Below are 22,032 nucleotides of genomic sequence, written 5' to 3'. Positions count from 1 at the left end.
ATCTACAGAAAAAGAAAAAAACAAAAAACATCCTGTACCAAGTGTGAGGGTTCCTGCTCCCATGGAATTGACTTCTTATCACTACTCAATAAGCTTTGTAGGATTCCTTGTGGACTTTCCTCTATGTCAACATTAAGAGTGGTGAAGTAGAAACTTCTATATTTAAACTTTCTTGTACTTGGAGATTCCTCTTTCCACTATTCTTTTCTCTTGGAAGACAGTTGCTAATTAGAATGGTCAAATATTGGCAAATTGGATTTTTCTCTAAAAACTCCTTCTGTGCTTAGTATCTGAGGTATACTAACATTATTAGCCACATTCCATTTATGTCAGGATCCATTCCAACCAAATTTGGTGAAGTGTCTCAATATGTACAATTTCTTTTTCTTGTGCTAGTTTCCCTTCAAAAGATAACTATGTAGAAGAAATTATCTATCACCTAGAACAGAAGATGGTTGAGATTTGCTAGAGAGGCAAAATGGAAAAAGCCTGTTAAAAAGTGAAAAAAATCCTGTGGGACTTACAGACGTAATCAAAAATAACATTATCCTCATTATGGGAATTCCATTAAGAGAAGAAAAACACCAAAATATATATTCAAAGCAATAAGGTCTGAAAACTCCCAACCATAAGGAGAAAAATGTATTAAGATCTGTAAGACCAAATAACCCGAAAATGTTGAGCTCAGTTAGGACTGCACTGAGAAACGTTTTAAGAAATGGTCAGGGGCAGAGCCAAGATGGCGGAATGAGTAGGACAGTGGGACACTCCTCCCAAAACGATATATTTTTGAAAATACAACAAATACAACTAATCCTAAAAGAGAGACCACAAGACACCGGACAGCAGCCAGACTACAACCACACCTGTGAGAACCCATTGCCTGGTGAAAGGGGTAAGATATAAGCCACGGCCCAGCGGTACCCAAGCACCCGTCACCCCAGCTCCTGGAGGGAGAAGAGGAGTCGGAGCGGGGAGGGAGAGGGAGCTCAGGAATGCTGAACACCCAGCAATAGCCATCTGCACCAGAGCACACACACAGTGCATGTGTGGGATGCTGGAAACTAGGGAAACAGGACAGCAAGACCTTTGAGCAGGTCCTGAAGCTGGCGCCTCTGTGACAAAGAAAAGCGAGTGCTTTATGAAAGTCTTAAAGGGGCAGGGATGCCACAGCTGGATGGATGTTTCCCTCTTCAAAGACCAGTAGATGGAAATTCCACAGAACCCTGGGCACACTAATCCCCTGGGAAACAGCTCTGAGACCCCTCATGAAGGTAAACAGCCAAACAGCTCCCCGTCCATTACCAATCTAGGGCCCACCATAGCAGAGCAGCAGGCAGAGGATGGTGACGCCCACAACAAGGGAGCTTCCTCCATACCAGCCTGGCAAGATACAGAGACACAGTCTACACACAATTGCCCAACACAAGCCACTAGGGGTCACAGTTGTTCGAGTTAAAAAGGCAAGGGGCTGGTGGAAAGCCTGGGCCCTCCAAGCAGATAGAAAGTAAATAGCTCACCATTGCACCTATCAGCATGAAAAGGCAAAAAAATTTGATGCAGACAAGACTAACCCAGACACCTTTGACATCTGCTACATGTTCCCCTGATAAGGAAACTGGGGAGATAGAGTTAAACAGTGTTCCAGAAAAAGAATACAAAACAAAAGTCATAACCTTGCTGATGGACTTGCAGAGAAATATGCAAGAACAAAGGAGGGAGAATACAGAAATAAAACAAGGTGTGGAAGGACTTCAAAACAGAATGGACGAGAAGCAAGACACCATTAATGGACTACAAAACAGAGAACAGGAATGCAGAGAAGCTGATGCAGAGAGAGATAAAAGGATCTAAAGGAATGAAAGAATTCTAAGAGACATGAGTGACCAATGAAACGGAACAATATCCGCATTATAGGGGTACCAGAAGAAGAAGAGAGAGAAAAAGGGATAGAAAGTGTCTTTGAAGAAATAATTGCTGAAAACTTACACAAAATAGGGGAGGAAATGGTCTCTCAGACCACAGAGATACACAGAACACCCATGACGAGGGATCCAAGGAGGGCAACTCCAAGACACATAATAATTAAAATGGCAAAGGTCAAAGACAAGGACAAAGTATTAAAGGCAGCCAGAGAGATAAAAAAGCTCACCTACAAAGGAAAACCCATCAGGCTATCATCAGACTTCTCAAAAGAAACACTACAGAGCAGAAGAGAATGGCATGATATACTTAATGCAGTGAAACTGAAGGGCAACAAAACAAGATTACTGTATCCAGCACGATTATCATTTAAATATGAAGGAGGAATTAAACAATTCCCAGACAAGCAAAAGTTGAGGGAATTTGCCTCCCACAAACACCTCTACAGGCATCTTACAGGGACTGCTCTAGATGGGAGCACTCCTAAAAAGAGCACAGAACAAAACACCCAACATATGAAGAAGGGAGGAGGAGGAATAAGAAGGGAGAGGAATAAAGAATCATCAGACCGTGTTTATAATGCTCAATAAGCGAGTTAAGTTAGACAGTGAGATAGTAAAGAAACTAACCTTGAGCATTTGGTAACCACAAACTTAAAGCATGCAATGGCAATAAGTACAGACCTTTCAATAATCTCCCTAAATGTAAATAGACTGAATGCACCAATCAAAAGACACAGAGTAATAGAATGGATAAAAAAGCAAGACCCATCGATATGCTGCTTACAAGAGAATCACTTCAAACCCAAAGACATGCACATACTTAAAGTCAAGGGATGGAAAAACATATTTCATGCGAACAACAGAGAGAAAAAAGCAGGTGTTGCAATTCTAGTATCAGACAAAATAGACTTCAAAATAAAGTAACAAAACATAAAGAAGGACATCACATAATGATAAAGGGCTCAGACCAACAAGAGGATATAACCATTATAAATATATAGGCACCCAATACATGAGCACCAACATATGTGAAACAATTACTAACAGAATTAAAGGAGGTGATAGAAAGTAACGCATTCATTCTGGGAGACTTCAAAACACCACTCACTCCAAAGGACAGATCCACCAGACAGAAAATAGGTAAGGACACAGAGGCACTGAACAACACATTAAAGCAGATGGAACTAAAAGACATCTACAGAACTCTACATCAAAAAGCAACAGGATGCACATTCTTCTCAAGTGCACATGGAACATTCTCCAGAATAGACCACATACTAGGCCACATAAAGAGTCTCAGTAAATTCCAAAAGATTGAAATTCTACCAACAAACTTTTCAGACCACAAAGTCATAAAACTAGAAATAAACTGTAAAAAGAAAGCAAAAAGTCTCACAAACACATGGAGGCTTAAAAACACGCTCGTAAATAATCAGTGGATCATAGACCAAATCAAAATGGAGATCCAGCAATATACGGAAACAAACGACAACAACACAAAGTCCCAACTACTGTGGCATACAGCAAAAGCATTCTTAAGAGGAAAGTATATAGCAATCTAGGCATATTTAAAGAAGGAAGAAAAATCCCAAAAGAATGGACTAATGTCACAATTATTGAAAAAGGAAAAAGAAGAACAAATGAGGCCTAAGGTCAGCAGAAGGAGGGATATAATAAAGATTAGAGAAGAAATAAATAAAATTAAGAAGAATAAAACAATAGCAAAAATCAATGTAACCAAGAGCTGGTTCTTTGAGAAAATAAATAAAATAGATAAGCCTCTAGCCAGACTTATTAAGTGGAAAAGAGACTCAACACAAATCAACAGAATCAGGAACGAGAAAGGAAAAATCATGACAGACCCCACAGAAATACAAAGAATTATTAGAGAGTACTATGAAAACCTATATGCTAACAAGCTGGGAAACCTAGGAGAAATGGACAACTTTCTAGAAAAATACAACCTCCCAAGACTGACCCAGAAAGAAACAGAAAATCTAAAGAGACCAATTACCAGCAATCAAATTGAAGCAGTAATCAAAAACTACCAAAGAACAAAACCCACATGCAAATGAATTTACCTTGGAATTTTATCAAACGTACAGAGAAGACATAATACCCATTCTCCTTAAAGTTTTCCAAAAAATAGAAGAGGAGGGAATACTCCCAAACTCATTCTATGAAGCCAACAACACCCTAATAACAAAACAAGGCAAAGACCCCACCAAAAAATAATACTTCAGAACAATATCCCCGATGAACGTAGTTGCATAAATACTCAACATAATATTAACACACCGAATTCAAAAACACATCAAAAGGATCATACACCATGACAAAGTGGGATTCATCCCAGGGATGTAAGGATAGCACAACATTCGAAAATCAATCAACATCATCCACCACATCAACAAAAAGAAAGACAAAAACCACATGATCATCTCCATAGATGCTGAAAAAGCATTTGATAAAATTCAACATCCATTCATGATAAAAACTCTCAACAAAATGGGTATAGAGGGCAAGTACCTCAACATAATAAAGGCCATATATGATAAACCCACAGCCAACATCATACTGAACAGGAAGAAGCTGAAAGCTTTTCCTCTGATATCAGGAACAAGACAGGGATGTGCACTCTCTCCACTGTTATTCAGCATAGTACTGGATGCCCTAGCCACGGCAATAAGACAAAACAAAGAAATACAAGTAATCCAGACTCGTAAAGAAGTTAAACTGTCACTATTTGCAGATGACATGATATTGTACATAAAAAACCCTAAAGACTCCACTCTGAAACTACTAGAGCTAATATTGGAATTCAGCAAATTTGCAGGATACAAAATTGTCACACAGAAATCTGAGACTTTCCTACACACTAACAATAAACTAATAGAAAGAGAAATGCGGAAGACAATTCCATTCACAATAGCATCAAAAAGAATAAAATACCTAGGAATAAACCTAACCAAGGAAGTGAGAGACCTATACCCTGAAAACTATAAGACACTCTTAAGAGAAATTAAAGAGGTCACTAACAAATGGAAACTCATCTCATGCTCTTCGCTAGGAAGAATTAATATCGTCAAAATGGCCATCCTGCCAAAAGCAATATACAAATTCAGTGCAATCCCTATCAAACTACCAAAAGCATTCTTCAATGAACTGGAACAAATAGCTCAAAAATTCATATGGAAACACCAAAGACCCTGAATTGCTAAAGCAATCCTGAGAAGGAAGAATAATGTGGGGCGGAATCTCGCTCCCCAACTTCAAGCTCTACTACAAAGCCACAGTAATTAAGACAATTTGGTACTGGCACAAGAACAGAGCCACAGACCAATGGAACAGAATAGAGACTCCAAACATTAACCCAAACATATATGGTCAACTAATATTCGATAAAGGGGCCATGGACATACAATGGAGAAATGACAGTCTCTTCAACAGATGGTGCTGGCAGAACCATACTGCTATATTTAAGAGAATGAAACTGGATAACTGTCTAACCCCATACAAAAGTAAATTGGAAATGGATCAAACACTTGAATGTAAGTCATGAAACCATAAAACTTTTAGAAAAAAAACATAGGCAAAAATCTCATAGACATAAACATTAGTGACCTCTTCTTGAACATATCTCCCATGCAATGAAAACAAATGCAAAAATGAACAAATGGGACTATATAAAGCTGAAAAGTTTCTGTACAGCAAAGGATACCATTAAGAGAACAAAAAGTTATCCTACAGTACGGGAGAATATATTCGAAAATGACAAATCCGATAAAGGGTTGACATCCAAATTATATAAAGAGCTCACACACCTCAAGAAACAAAATGCAAATAATTCAATCAAAAAGTTGGCAGAGGTGCTGAATAGACAGTTCTCTAAAGAAGAAATTCAGATGGCCAACAGACACATGAAAAGATGCTCCACATCGCTTGTCATTAGAGAAATGCAAACTAAAACCACAATGAGATATCATCTCACCTCAGTAAGGATGGCTAAAATCCAATAGACAAACAACAAGAAATGTTGGCGAGGTTGTGGAGAAAGGGGAACCCTCCTACACTGCTGGTGGGAATGTAATTTAGTTCAACCATTGTGGAAAGCAGTATGGAGGTTCCTCAAAATGCTCAAAACAGTAATACCATTTGACCCAGGAATTCCACTTCTAGGAATTTACCCTAAGAATGCAGCATTCCAGTTTGAAAAAGACAAATGCACCCCTATGTTTACCACTGCACTATTTACAATAGCTAAGATATGGAAGCAAACTAAATGTTTATCAGTAGATGAATGGATATAGAAGATGTACATATACACAATGGAATATTACTCAGCCATAAGAAAATAACAAATCCTACCATTCGCAACAACATGGATGGAGCTAGAGGGTATTATGCTCAGGAAATAAGCCAGGCGGAGAAAGACAAGTCCCAAATGATTTCACTCATATGTGGAGTGTAGAACAAAAGAAAACTGAAGGAACAAAACAGCAGCAGAAGCACGGAACCCAAGATTGGACTATAGTTACCAAAGGCAAAGGGAGTGTGGAAGACGGGTGGGAAGGGAGGGATAAGGGCGGGAAGAAAAGAAAGGGGGCATTACCACTAGCATGTATATTGGTGGGGGGAACGGGGCAGGCTGTGCAACACAGAGAAGACAAGTAGTAATTTTACAGCATCTTACAATGTTGAAGGACAGTGACTGTGAACTTGGTGACAAGTAGTGATTTTACAGCATCTTACTATTTTGATGGACAGTCACTGTGAACGGGGATGTGGGGGGGACTTCGTGAAGGGGGGAACCTAGTAAACGTAATGACCTTCATGTAATTGTAGATTAATTATACCAAAATAAAAAAAGAAATTAAAAAAGAAATGTTCAAGCACGTGGCAGCTCCCAGGGTCCATGGAGTCTGGGCGGAGGGTGGCCGTGGCTTAGCTGACAGGGTGACTCGGACACCGACCATTCCTACCTAAAGATGCTGCCGAAATGGGATTTTGAAGGGTATTTATGTTCTCTGCTGTTTCCTGCAGAATCCAGAAGCTCTTCTCTTGCACTGAGGGCCTTTAATTGGAACTGGCTCAGGCTGGTTAAGGACTCGGTCTCTGAGTAACAATTGGACTGATGCTAATGCCATTTTGGGAAAAAACTGTGGATGATATATACTGTGAGTGTCCACTGCCTCAGCCTGTGGCCATTGAACTGTGGAAGGCTGTTCAAAGACATAACCTGAGTAGAAGATGAAAATCATTTATGAAAGAGAAAAAGTTTGAATGACGGAGCATAGTTTAATATCCAGGAACTAGAAAATTATGCTGAAAACACGCAGAGTTATCTTCTTTATTTAACACTGGAAGTACTGGGTGTAAAGGACCTTCATGCAGATAATGTTGCAAGTCATATTGGAAAAGCACAAGGCATTGTCACTTGCTTGAGAGCAATGTCCTATCATGGTAGCAGAAGGAGGGTGCTCCTTCCCATGGATGTTTGTATGCTGCATGGTGTTTCACAAGAGGATTTTCTATGGAAGAACAAAGATAAAAGAGTGAGGGATGTGATCTATGATATTGCCAGCTAGGCACACTTGCACCTAAACCGTGCTAGGTCCTTCCACAAAAGTGTTCCTGTGGAAAGCATTTCCTGCTTTTCTTCAGGCAGTTGCCCTAGAAGACCTTTTAAAGAAAATTCAGCAAGTGGATTTTGACATATTCCACCCATCTTTACAGCAGAATACATTACTTCCATTGTTTTTGTATATTAAGTCATAGAGAAAAAGATATTAAAATAATTTCATGGCACTGATAAAAAAAAGAAAATGGTCAAAAAGTCAGTGACAAATATAACTTAGAAATGACAGCAAAGATAGATACATCTTTAAGTGGTAAACATCATAATTATGTCAGTCAACAAAAATTTCCAGACTGGCAGAGAAAGGGATTATATAATCAAATAATGAAAAACATCCTGTCAAGAAGGATTTCCATAAACAGCAGACATGTAGTTTAGAAATGAATGAGAGATAAAGACATTCCCAAACAAAAGCTGAGGATGTTCATCACCACTACACGTGCCTTGCAAGAAATGCTGAAGGGAGTTCTCTGAGTTGAAATAAAATGAATAGAATTATCATAAAACAAAAAGATAGGGTAAAATTCACTGGTAATGGCTAAAATATATTCAAAGAGAGATTCTCTAATACAGTAAAGATGCTACTTAAAACTTACATTTACATCTCTAGGTCAAAAGTTAAAAACAAAACAATAAATGTAACCATAATAAAAAATCTGTTGGATACAAAATGTTTTTAAGCATATAAATATAATAACACCCATTACATTATATGTGAGAGGCAGGAGAAATAAAAGCACAAAGATCAGAGGAGTCATAAAAGACGGTGGTGTGAGAAGTGCAGAAACCTTCTCCCAAAATCACATAAAACACAGAAATATAGCAAATACAACTAATCGTGAAAGACTGAAGAACAGACAGCCTACATCTGGTGAGAAGAGAAGACCTCATAGAAAAGGGGAAAGTAGCAAAGCTGTGATCCAGTGGCACCCATGTGCTCCCCCTACCCCAGCCCAAAAGCTGGAGGAAGAGGACTGGAGCAGGGAAAGGGTAGAAGCCCAGGACTGCTGAAAACCCAGCCCTGCAGATCTTCTCCAGGAGAACAAACACACATGACATGGTGCTCTGAAGGCTAGTGTTTTTTTTTTTCTTTCCCATTACTCTATTTTGTTTTCTTCATGACATTTCATAATTTCGGAAATTCTAACCTTGCTAGTTCATTTATTTACTGTCTACTTCCCCTCCTATAATTTAAGATCTAAGAGAAAGGGACCTTGTCTATCTTGTATATTAGTTGCTGTTCAATAAATTCTTGCTGGATGATTGAATGCATCGATAAACCAATAAACATGATTTCATTTTACTTTAAAATATCTCCAAAAAAGGATAACCTCTAAGTGACTAGTTGAACTAATCATAGGAAATTTTTTTTCCCTCATATCTATCAAAAAGTTCTCATCTTTCAGATAGTCTTTTCATTTTCTTGAAGACAGGAACAATACTCAGAAAGACTGAGATTCCAGCTGCTTGTGGAGAACAGTAATGCACTACTTGCTGCTCTGGGACAAAAGAAAGGTGGGCACTTTGAAAGATTTCCCAGCAGCAAGAGGGGCACAAAAGGGGCAAAGATTACACAGAGTTCACTGCTCAGGAGAAAGGACATGTGGAGAAAATCTTCCTGACACTCTCAGATCAGCAGGTTGAGAACTCTTAGGAGCTTCAGATATTCCATCCCCCTGGTTGGCAATGCAGCCGTGATGCACCCCACTGCATCACACAGCCTGCTGTTCCTTCCTCCCAGCAGGCACCAGTCCTGCACATCTGCTGCCTCTGCCATTGCACAAGGCCCGTGGGAGGGTGGCCCTGCCTATGGCAGCTACAGGGGCATAGCACAGACACTTTTCCTGCATGCTCAGCCCACAAGACCTGGCAGTTGGAGACAGGTGTTACAGCCAAAGTTAGGAAAGAGCTCTCTACTGCCAGCAGGCACTGTCTCACCTCACCTGTGACCCCTGCCATTGCGGCAGGTGTTTAGCACCTCCAGTGAATAGAGCTTCTGGGCACTAGAGGGCGCCTCCTACAAAATCTATTATCCCTTAAGAAACACTATAAAGAAAATGAAGAGACAGAGGAATTTGATCCAAACAAAGTTTAAAGAAGAACACCAGAAAGAAGGCTTAGTGAAACTGAATTCACCAATATTCTTGATAAATATTTCAAAATAAAAATCACAAACATACCCATAGAGCCAAAGAAAAATGTTCAAGATCTTGGGGAGGATTTCCACAAAAAGAAACTTTGAGAAATACAATAACTGAAATGAAATGAAAAATGGAGGCACTTATAGGTAAATCAGGTGAGGTAGAGGAGATGTTAAATGAAACAGAATTTAGAAAACAGGAAAACAAAGAAGCTAAGGAATAGAGAGAAGAAAGGATCTCTTGGAATGAAAGAACAATAAGAAAGCTGTGAGACCAACCCAAACAGAACAATATTTGAATTATAGGGGTATGAGAAGAAGAAGAGATTAAAAGAGATATAAAAAGTCTCTTTGAGGAAATAATTGCTGAAAACTTCTCCAATCTGGGGAAGGAAATACTCTCTCAGGTCATGGAAGTGCAGAGATCTCCCAACACAAGGGACCCTAGGAAGACAACACCGGACATGTAATAATTAAAATGGTAAAGATCAAGGACAAGGAGGGTATTGAAAACAGTCAGAGAGAGAGAAAAATCACTTATAAAAGGAAAAATTAGGCTACCAACATACTTCTAAGCAGAAGCATTACAGACCAGAAGGGAGTTGTGAGATATATTTAATGCAATGAAACAGAAGGTCCTCCAACCAAGAATATTCTACCCAGAAAGATTATAATTTAAATTTGCAGGAGGGATTAAACAATTTACAGATAATCAAAAGTTGAGGGAATTTAACATCCACAAACTCTCTATATTTTATCTTAGAGGGACTTCACAAGATGGAAATGCTCATAAGGGTAAACAGTGGTCACAAGAGAAAATCAAACCACAGTAAAGGAAGTAGACCAATTAATTACTAAGCAAATACAAATTTAAATCAACTACTTGCAAAGTTAGTCAAGGGATACATGAAGTATACAGAATATGACACCTGATTTAGAAAGAGTAGAGAAGAAAGAAAAATAAAGGGGAAAAAAAGGACTTTAGATTTTCTTTGAAATACCACAGAAAGTGAGTTAAGACAGACTGTTTAATAATAAGGAAGCTGCCACTGAACCATTGGTAACCACAGATCTAAAGCCTGCAATGGCAATAGGTACATATCTACTGATAATCACCCTAACAATGTTAAAGGATTGAATGCACCCATCAAAAGATGCAGAGTTACAGAATGGATAAAAACAAGACTTGTCTAAATGCTTCCTAAAAGAGGCTCGCTTCAAACCTAAGACATACACAGATTAAAATTGAAGGCATGGAAAAAGTTCATGCAAATAATAGGAAGAAAAAATCAGGAGAAGCAGTATTTATATCAGACAAAATAGATTTCAAAACAAAGCAACAAGAGACAAAGAAGATATATCCAACAAGAGGATATAATCATTATAAATACCTATTCATCCAAAAGAGAAGCACATGAATATGTAAAACAAATACAGAATTAAAGGGGAATATAGAATGCAATGCATTCATTTTAGGAGACTTCAACAAACCACACATTCCAAATGATAGATCAACCAGACAGAAAATTAATAAGGAAACAGAGGCACTGAACAATGCATTAGAACAGATGGACTTAACAGAAATCTATGGAAGAGTTGACTCAAAAGCATCAGGATACACATTCTTCTCAAATGTACATGGAATTTTTTCCAGAATAGATGAGATACTAGGTCACAAACTAGCTTTAGTAAATAAAAATGGTTGAAACTGTGCCAACCAGCTACTCAGACCACAAAGGTAAGAAACTTGAAATAAATTATGCAAATAAAACAAAAAAGCCCACAAACACATGGAGGCTTAACCACGTGCTCCTAAATGATCAATGGATCAATGACCAAATAAATAGATAGGTCAAGCAATACAGGGAGACAAATAAAAACAACTGAATAACCCAAAACCTGTGTGATGCCATGAAGGCAGTTCTAAGAAGAAAATATATTGCAATATAGGTTAACCTCAAGAAGGAAGAATACCAAAGAAAAGTCTAAACTCACAATTAATGAAACTAGAAAAAGAAGAACAAATGAGGCTAAACTAAACAGGAGGAGGGACATAATAAAGAAAGAGCAGAAATAAATAAAATTGAAAAGAATAAAACAATGAAAAGAATCAATGAAACCAGGAGTTTGTTCCTTTTTTTTTTTTTTATTGAAGGGTAGTTGACAACAGTATTACATTACATTAGCTTCAGGTGTACAACACAGTGATTCAACATTTATATACATGATAATTCTATGTACCAGCTATCACCATACCAAGATGTTACAATATTTTGACTATATTCCTTATGCTATACATTACATCCTGGTTACTTATTTATTTTACCATTGTAAGTGTGTTTATATAAATATATATATATATATATATATTTGTGTGTGTGTGTGAGGGCATCTCTCATATTTATTGATCGAATAGTTGTAAACAACAATAAATTTCTGTATAGGGGGGTCAATACTCAATGCACAATCATTAATCCACCCCAAGCCTAATTTTCGTCAGTCTCCAATCTTCTGATGCATAACGAACAAATTCTTACATGGAGTACAAATTCTTACATAGTGAATAAGTTACATGGTGAACAGTGCAAGGGCAGTCATCACAGAAGCTTTCGGTTTTGTTCATGCATTATGAACTATAAACATTCAGTTCAAATATGAATATTCATTTGATTTTTAAACTTGATTTATATGTGGATACCACATTTCTCCCCTTATTATTATTATTTTTAATAAAATGCTGAAGTGGTAGGTAGATACGAGATAAAGGTAGAAAACATAGTTTAGTGTTGTAAGAGAGCAAATGTAGATGATCAGGTGTGTGCCTGTAGACTATGTGTTAATCCGAGCTAGACGAGGGCAATAAAACATCCACGTATGCAGAAGATTTCTCTCAGAACATGAGGGGGGAGGTTCTAAGCCTCACCTCTGCTGCTCCCCATTTTCTCCCCAGATGGCCCCTGTGACTGTGCCTGTCTTAGGTTGTTCCTCCCTTGAGGAATCTTACCCGTCTCTGGATAACCAGTCATCTTCCGGGGCCATACAGGGAAATGTTAAGTTGGTAAGTGAGAGAGAAGCCTTATTGTTGGAAAAGGTTAGCCTTTTACTTCTTTGCATATTTATGCCCTGTGGCTTCTATGCCCAGCATTTGTCTTGAGGTATCTTTACCACTTGGAAGAATTATGATACTCGGTAAATTCGCCATGTGGCACGAGTTCTATTTAAAGGTTGTGATTAGGTAGGAAGAAGAAAAGCTATAGAAGTAGCAGGCAGAAGAAAACCTGGGAAGATTGATTATTTATTTGACATATCTTCTTGTAGAGTAACTTTAGCATGGATAGGTTTTAAACTACTAATTAAATTGTGCACACACATTAACATAATAGGAATATAGTTACCTAACCAAAGCATACCTGTAATTACCAGCCATCTCCAGTGAAACCAAGGAAACCAGTTAGGCACCTTAGGCATTTGTGAAAACTTATCTATGATATGGTGGATATTGTCCAACTGAACTTAAGCAGTCTGAGAGAATTCAGATAAATTAGAACAACCCATTCCTGGGGACTGTTCATATCCCATATGTTCTTTTAACAATAAATAGTCTGTGGTTGTAAGATTTTGGAGTGCTACAATTTGCACTTCTCCTAATTCTTGGTTGAGTTCCACCAGTATAGATCCAGTCCAATTTGTTGTTTTACTGTATGCACAGGCCAGCTTAGATATCTCCTTCATCATTCCCATGGCAAGTCCAGGAACTGGTGGGATGAGTGCATCTACACCTGTGGCAGTGTGTGGATCTTTGTTGGAGTTTTTTTTTTTGCTGATCATCTTCTGTCATGAGTCTTTCCGAGAGTGCTGATGTTGGAAGTTCTTTTTCATATCGTATCTTAGTTCATTTTCAGGGTAGCCAAATTAGGCTTTGATCCTCTGTATAAACACAAACAGACCCTTTGCCTACACTTTTATATGCCCTTTATATCATTGTGTAGAACTCATTGGAGGTCACCACATAGGAACTGCTTTTTTTTTTTTTAATCATTAATCTACACTTACATGACGAATACTTTGTTTACTAGGCTCTCCCCTATACCAGGTCCCCACGATATACTCCTTTACATTCACTGTCCATCAACGTAGCAAACTGTTGTAGAATCACTACTTGTCTTCTCTGTGTTGTACAGCCCTCCCCTTTCTCCCACCCTGCTTTGGATGCTAACCTTAATACACCTCTTTTTCTGCCCCCCCTTATCCGTCCCTACCCACCCATCATCCCCAGTCCCTATCCCTTTGGTACCTGTTAGTCCACTCTTGAGTTCTGTGATTCTGTTGCTGTTTTGTTCCTTCAGTTTTTCCTTTGTTCTTATATTCCACAGATGAGTGAAATCATTTGGTATTTCTCTTTCTCTGCTTGGCTTGTTTCACTGAACATAATACCCTCCAGCTCCATCCATGTTGCTGCAAAAGGTTGGATTTGCCCTTTTCTTATGGCTGAGTAGTATTCAATTGCGTATATTTACCACATCTTCTTTATCCATTCATCTATCGATGGACATTTAGGTTGCTTCCAATTCTTGGCTATTGTAAATAGTGCTGCGATAAACATAGGGGTACATTGGTCTTTCTCATACTTGATTGCTGCATTCTTAGGGTAAATTCCTAGGAGTGCAATTCCTGGGTCAAATGGTATGTCTCTTTTGAGCATTTTGATGTACCTCCATACTGCTTTCCACAATAGATGAACAAGTTTACATTCCCACCAGCAGTGTAGGAGGGTTCCCCTTTCTCCACAGCCTCACCAACACTTGTTGTTGTTTGTCCTCTGGATGGCAGCCATCCTTACTGGTGTGAGGTGATACCTCATTGTAGTTTTAATTTGCATTTCTCTGATAATTAGTGATGTGGAGCATCTTTTCATGTGTCTGTTGGCCATCTGTATTTCTTTTTTGGAGAACTGTCTGTTCAGTTCCTCTGCCCATTTTTTAATTGGGTGATTTGTTTTTTGTTTGTTGAGGCGTGTGAGCTCTTTATATATTCTGGACGTCAAGCCTTTATCAGATGTGCCATTTTCAAATATATTCTCCCATACTGTAGGGTTCCTTTTTGTTCTATTGATAGTGTCTTTAGCTGTACAGAAGCTTTTCAGCTTAATATAGTCACACTTGTTCATTTTTGCTGTTGTTTTCCTTGCCCGGGGAGATATGTTCAAGAAGAGGTCACTCATGTTTATGTCTAAGAGGTTTTTGCCTATGTTTTTTTCCAAGAATTTAATGGTCTCTTGACTTACATTCAGGTCTTTGATCCATTTTGTGTTTACTTTTGTATATGGTGTTAGACAATGCTCCAGTTTCATTCTCCTACATGTAGCTGTCCAGTTTTGCCAGCACCATCTGTTGAAGAGACTGTCATTTCGCCATTGTATGTCCATGGCTCCTTTATCAAATATTAATTGACCATATATGTCTGGGTTAATGTCTGGATTGTCTAGTCTGATCCATTGGTCTGTGGCTCTGTTCTTGTGCCAGTACCAAATTGTCTTGATTACTATGGCTTTTTAATAGAACTTGAAGTTGGGGAGTGAGATCCCCCCTACTTTATTCTTCTTTCTCAAGATTGCTTTGGCTATTCGGGGTCTTTGGTGTTTCCATATGAATTTTTGAATTATTTGTTCCAGTTCATTGATGAATGTTGCTGGTAGTTTCATAGGGATTGCATCAAATCTGTATATTGTTTTGGGCAGGATGGCCATTTTGATGATATTAATTCTTCCTAGCCACGAGCATGGGATGCGTTTCATCTATTAGTGTCCCCTTTAATTTCTTTTAAGAGTGACTTGTAGTTTTCAGAATATAAGTCTTTCACTTCTTTGGTTAGGTTTATTCCTAGGTATTTTATTTTTTTTGATGCAATTGTGAATGGAGTTGTTTTCCTGATTTCTCTTTCTGGTGGTTCATTGTTGGTATATAGGAAAGCCACAGATTTCTGTGTGTTAATTTTGTATCCTGCAACTTTGCTGTATTCCGATATCAGTTCTAGTAGTTCTGGGGTGGAGTCTTTAGGGTCTTTTATGTACAGTATCATGTCATCTGCAAATAGTGACAGTTTAACTTCTTCTTTGCCAATCTGGATTCCTTGTATTTTTTTTGTTTTGTGTGATTGCCGTGGCTAGGACTTCCAGTACTATGTTAAATAGCAGTGGGGAGAGTGGGCATCCCGGTCTAGTTCCCGATCTCAGTGGAAATGCTTTCAGCTTCTCGCTGTTCAATATAATGTTGGCTGTGGGTTTTCATAGATGGCCTTTATTATGTTGAGGTACTTCCCCTCTATTCCCATTTTGCTGAGAGTTTTTATCATGAATCGATGTTGAACTTTGTCAAATACTTTTTCAGCATCTATGGAGATGATCATGTGGTTTTTATCTTTCTTTTTGTTGATGTGGTGGATGATGTTGATGGACTTTCGAATGTTGTACCATCCTTGCATCCCTGGGATGAATCCCACTTGGTCATGGTGTACGATGGTTTTGATGTATTTTTGAATTCGGGTTGCTAAAATTTTGTTGAGTATTTTTGCGTCTACGTTCATCAGGGATATTGGTCTGTAGTTTTCTTTTTTGGTGGGGTCTTTGCCTGGTTTTGGTATTAGGGTGATGTTGGCTTCATAGAATGAGTTTGGGAGTATCCCCCCCTCTTCTATTTCTTAGAAAACTTTAAGGAGAATGGGTAGTATGTCCTCCCTGTATGTCTGATAAAATTCCGAGGTAAATCCATCGGGCCCGGGGGTTTTGTTCTTTGGTAGTTTTTTGATTACCGCTTCAATTTCGATGCTGGTAATTGGTCTGTTTAGATTTTCTGTTTCTTTTTGGGTCAGTCTTGGAAGGTTGTATTTTTCTAGGAAGTTGTCCATTTCTCCTAGGTTTCCCAGCTTGTTAGCATATAGGTTTTCATAGTAGTCTCTAATAATTCTTTGTATTTCTGCGGGGTCCGTCGTGATTTTTCCTTTCTCGTTTCTGATACTGTTGGTTTGTGTTGACTCTCTTTTCCTCTTAATAAATCTGGCTAGAGGCTTATCTATTTTGTTTATTTTCTCGAAGAACTATCTCTTTTTTTAATTGATTTTTGCTATTGTTTTATTCTTCTCAATTTTATTTATTTCTTCTCTGATCTTTGTTATGTCCCTCCTTCTGCTGACCTTAGGCCTCATTTGTTCTTCTTTTTCCAATTTCGATAATTGTGACGTTAGACCGTTCATTTGGGATTGCTCTTCCTTTTTTAAATATGCTTGGATTGCTACATACTTTCCTCTTAAGACTGCTTTTGCTGTGTCCCACAGAAGTTGGGGCTTAGTGTTGTTGTTGTCATTTGTTTCCATATATTGCTGGATCTCCATTGTGATTTGGTCATTGATCCATTGATTATTTAGGAGCGTGTTGTTTATCCTCCATGTGTTTGTGAGCCTTTTTGCTTTCTTTGAACAGTTTATTTCTAGTTTAATGCCTTTGTGGTCTGAAAAGTTGGTTGGTAGGGTTTCAATCTTTCGGAATTTACTGAGGCTCTTTTTGTGTCCTAGTATGTGGTCTACTCTGGAGAATGTTCCATGTGCACTTGAGAAGAATGTGTATCCTGTTGCTTTTGGATGTAGAGTTCTGTAGATGTCTATTAGGTCCATCTGTTCTAGTGTGTTGTTAAGTGCCTCTGTGTCCTTACTTATTTTCTGTCTGGTGGATCTGTCCTTTTTAGTGTGTGGTGTGTTGAAGTCTCCTAGAATGAATGCATTGCATTCTATTTCCTCCTTTAGTTCTGTTAATATTTGTTTCAGGTTTGTTGGTGCTCCTGTATTGGGTGCATATATATTTTTAATGGTTATATCCTCCTGATGGGCTGAGCCCTTTATCATTATGTAATGTCCTTCTTTGTCTTTTGTTACTTTCTTTATTTTGAAGTCTGTTTTGTCTGATACCAGAATTGCAACACCTGCTTTCTTCTCTCTGTTGTTTGCTTGAAATATCTTTTTCCATCCCTTGACTTTAAGTCTGTGCACGTCTTTGGGTTTGAGGTGAGTCTCTTGTAAGCAGCATATGGATGGATCTTGCTTTTTTATCCATTCTATTACTCTGTGTCTTTTGATTGGTGCATTCAGTCCATTTACATTTAGGGTGATTATTGAAAGGTATGAATTTATTGCCATTGCAGGCTTTAAGTTTGTGGTTACCAAAGGTTTAGGGTTAGCTTCTTTACTATCTTACTGTCTAACTTAACTCGCTTGTTGACCTATTATAAACACAGTCTGATGATTCTTTATTTCTCTCCCTTCTTATTCCTCCTCCTCCCTTCTTCATATGTTGGGTGTTTTGTTGTGTGCTCTTTTTAGGAGTGCTTCCCATCTAGAGCAGTCCCTGTAGGACGCCCTGTAGAGGTGGTTTGTGGGAGGCAAATTCCCTCAACTTTTGCTTGTCTGGGAATTGTTTAATCCCTCCTTCATATTTAAATGATATTCGTGCTGGATACAGTAGTCTTGGTTCGAGGCCCTTCTGTTTCATTGCATTAAGTGTATCATGCCATTTTCTTCTTGCCTGTAGGGTTTCTTTTGAGAAGTCTGATGATAGCCTGATGGGTTTTCCTTTGTAGGTAACCTTTTTTTACTCTCTGGCTGCCTTTAATACTTTGTCCTTGTCTTTGATCTTTGCCATTTTAATTATTATGTGTCTTGGTGTTGCCCTCCTTGGATCCCTGGTCATGGGAGTTCTGTGTACCTCTGTGGTCTGAGAGGCCATTTCTTCCCCTAGTTTGGGGAAGTTTTCAGCAATTATTTCTTCAAAGATATTTTCCATCCCCTTTTCTCTTTCTACTTATTCTGGAATACCTATAATTCTTATATTGTTCCTTTTCATTTGGTCACTCAGCTCTCTTAAAATTCTTTCATTCCTGGAGATCCTTTTATCTCTCTCTGCATCAGCTTCTCTGCGTTCCTGTTCTCTGTTTTCTAGTCCATTAATGGTCTCTTGCATCTCGTCCATTCTGTTTTGAATTCCTTCCAGAGCTTGTTTTATTTCTGTATTTCCTTCCTTAGTTCTTGCATATTTCTCTGCAAGTCCATCAGCATGGTTATGACTTTTGTTTTGAATTCTTTTTCAGGAAGACTGGCTAAATCTATCTCTCCAGATTCCTTCTCAGGGGAAGATGTAACTGATGCTGAAGCTGTCTGGGTTAGTCTTTTCTGGATCATATTTTTTGCCTTTTCATGTTGACAGGTGCTATTGACTGTCAGCTGGGAGGGCCAAACTTTTCACTTGCTACTGGCCTTTCTTTATTGGGACAACTGCGACCCCTAGTGACTTGTGTTGGGTAATTGCATGTAGAGTGGGTCTTTGTGTCTTGCCTGGCCGGAAGGGAGAAATTTCCCTTTCTGTGGGTGGAATTTGTCTCAAGCTGCTTCTCTGCTTTCGCAGCGCCCGGTGGTGTAATGGATGGGGGGGCTGCTTGACTGTTTGCCTCCGTGAGGGGTCTCAGAGCTGTTGCCCAGGGGGTTAGTGCACCCGTTTTTCCCTGTAATTTCCAGCTGCTCTACTGTGACCTAGGTTGTTTCCGTCAAGCTGTTAAGTCTCTGTCCCTTTAAGACTTTCAAAAAGCCCCCGCTTTTCTTTATCACAGGGGCATCAGCTTCGGCACCCGCTCAGAGGTCTTACTCCCTGTTGCCCCATTATCCAGGGCCCTCTGCCCATGCACTGTTTCTGTGCTCTGGTGGGGGTGGCTGGGGCTGGGTGTTCAGCAGTCCTAAGCTCCGTCTCCCTCCCGCTCTGCCTATTCTTCTCCTGCCGGGAGCTGGGTGGATGGGCGCTCGGGTCCCGCAGGGCCGGGGCTTGCATCTTACTCCTTTCACCAGTCGCTGGGTTCTCGCTGGTGTAGCTGCAGTCTGGCCACTCTCCTGCATCTTCTGGTCTCTCTTTTAGGGCTAGTTGTGTTTGTTGTATTTTCAAAAGTATATATGTTTTTGGGAGGAGATTCCCACTGTCCTACTCACGCCGCCATGTTGGCTCCGCCTCCAGGAGTTTGTTCTTTGGGGAACTAAACAATAAATAAACTCCAACTCAGACTTATCAAGAAAAATAGAGAGTGTACACACATAAAAATAATCAAAAATGAGAAAGGAAGAAATCAATACAGATACCCCAGAAATACAAAAAGTTATTAGCGAATACTATGAAAAATTTTATGCTAACAAATTGGATAACCTAGAAGAAATGGACAACTTTCTAGCGAAATACAACCTTCCAAAACTGAACCAGAAAGAAGCAGAAAATCTAAACAGAACAACCAGCAATTAAATCAAATATCTAATTTAAACAACTACCTAAGAACAAAACCCTTGGACCAGATGGCTTCACCACTGAATTTTATCATACATTCAGAGAACACCTAATACCCATCCTCCTTAAACTTTTACAGTAAAGTAGAAGAGGAGGAAATACTTCCAAACTCATTCCAGGAGGCCAGCATCTAATACCAAAACTAGGGAAAGACACCACAAAAAAGAAAACTACAAACCAATATCCCTGATGAACATACATGTAAAAATACTCAACAAAATATTAGCAAACTGAATTAAAAAATACACCAGAAAGATCATGATAGAGTGATAGTTATTCCAAGGATGCAAGTATAGTCCAATATTTGAAAATCCATCAATATCGTACCCAACATCAACAAAAAGACAAAAATCAAATGATCATCTCAATAGATGCTAGAAAAGCATTTGACAAAATTCAACATCCATTCATGATAAAAATTGTCAACAAAGTGGTTATAGAGGGCAAATACCTCAACGTAGTAAGTACTGTATATGACAAATGCACAGACAACATCATACTCAACAGTGAAAAGCTGAAAGCTTTTCCATTAAGATCGGAAACAAGGCAAAGATGCTCACTCACCACTTTTAGTCAACAGAATACTTGGGATATTTGCCATGGCAATCAGACAATACAGTGAGATAAAAGCCATCCGTATTGGAAAGGAAGAGGTTAAATTGTCAAAGTTTGCAGATGACATGGAAATTTACATAAAATACCCTACAGAATCCACCAAAAAACTATTAGAACTAATTACTGAATTCAGCAAAGTTTCAGAATACAAAATTAATAAACAGATATCTGCAACATTCCTATATAATAATGATGAACTAGCAGAAAGAGAAATCAGGAAAATAATTCTATTTACAACTGCATCAAAAATAATAAACTACCCAAGAATAAACCTTATCAAGGAGTTGAAAGAACTATACCCTGAAAACTACAAGACACTCATGAGAGAAATTAAAGAAGACACCAGTAAATGGAAATATATCTCATGTTCATGGATAGGAATAATTAATATTGTCAAATGGTCATTCTGACTAAAGCAATCTACAGATTCAATGTAATCACAACCAAAATACCAACAGCATTCTTCAACGAACAAGAACAAACAGTTCTAAAATTCTTGTTAAACTACATAAGGCCTTGATAGCAAAAGCAGTCCTGAGAAGGAAGAAAAAAGCTGGGGGAATTATGTTAACCAAATTCAAGTTCTAATACAAAGTCACAGTAACCAAAGCAATTTGGTAGTGGCACAAGAGCAGATCCATAGATCAATGGAATAGAATAGAGTCCAGATATAAATCCACACAAATATGGCCAATTAATATATGATAAAGGATCCACAGATATACAATGGGGAAATGACAGCCTCTTAAACAAATATTGTCGGCAATACTAGACAGCTACATGTAAGAGAATGAAACTCGATTATTTTCTAGACGCAAATGTCAACTTGAAATGGATCAAAGTCATGAATGTAAGTAATGATACTGTAAAGCTCTTAGAAGAAAAGATAGGCAAAGTTCCCTAGAATATAAACATGAGCAACTTTTTCCTGGACACATCTACTCAGGAAAGGGAAACAAAAGCAAAAATGAACAAATGGGACTACATCAAACTACAAAGCTTCTGTACAGCAAAGGACACCATCAGTAGAATTAAAGACATCCCACAGTATGGGAGAATATATTCATAAATTATTCATCTGATAAGGGGTAGTCAAAAATTATATAAATAACTCATATGCCTAAAAAAGCAAAAAACAATAACCCAATTAATAAATGGCTGGACAACCTGAAAAGACACTTCCAAAGCAGAAATACAAATGGTCAACAAGCACCTGAAAATATGCTCCACATCATCAATAACCAAAGAAATTCAAATTAAAACTACAATGATGTATGAACATAAAACCAGTTAGAATGGCCACAATCCAAAAAACAAGAAATAAAAAAAGCTGGTGAGGATGCAGAGAAAT

The 22,032-nt window shown here is 38.4% G+C and overlaps 1 pseudogene; it reads left to right on the top strand.

Annotated features, from left to right (window-relative positions):
- Window positions 1-6,913: 6,913 nt before the first annotated feature.
- Window positions 6,914-7,718, top strand: LOC118923348 (NADH dehydrogenase (ubiquinone) complex I, assembly factor 6-like; annotated as a pseudogene).
- Window positions 7,719-22,032: the final 14,314 nt, after the last annotated feature.

This window comes from Manis pentadactyla, chromosome 13 (assembly GCF_030020395.1).
Source record: "Manis pentadactyla isolate mManPen7 chromosome 13, mManPen7.hap1, whole genome shotgun sequence".
NCBI lineage: Eukaryota > Metazoa > Chordata > Mammalia > Pholidota > Manidae > Manis > Manis pentadactyla.
This window is presented reverse-complemented; position numbering and strand designations above follow the sequence as displayed.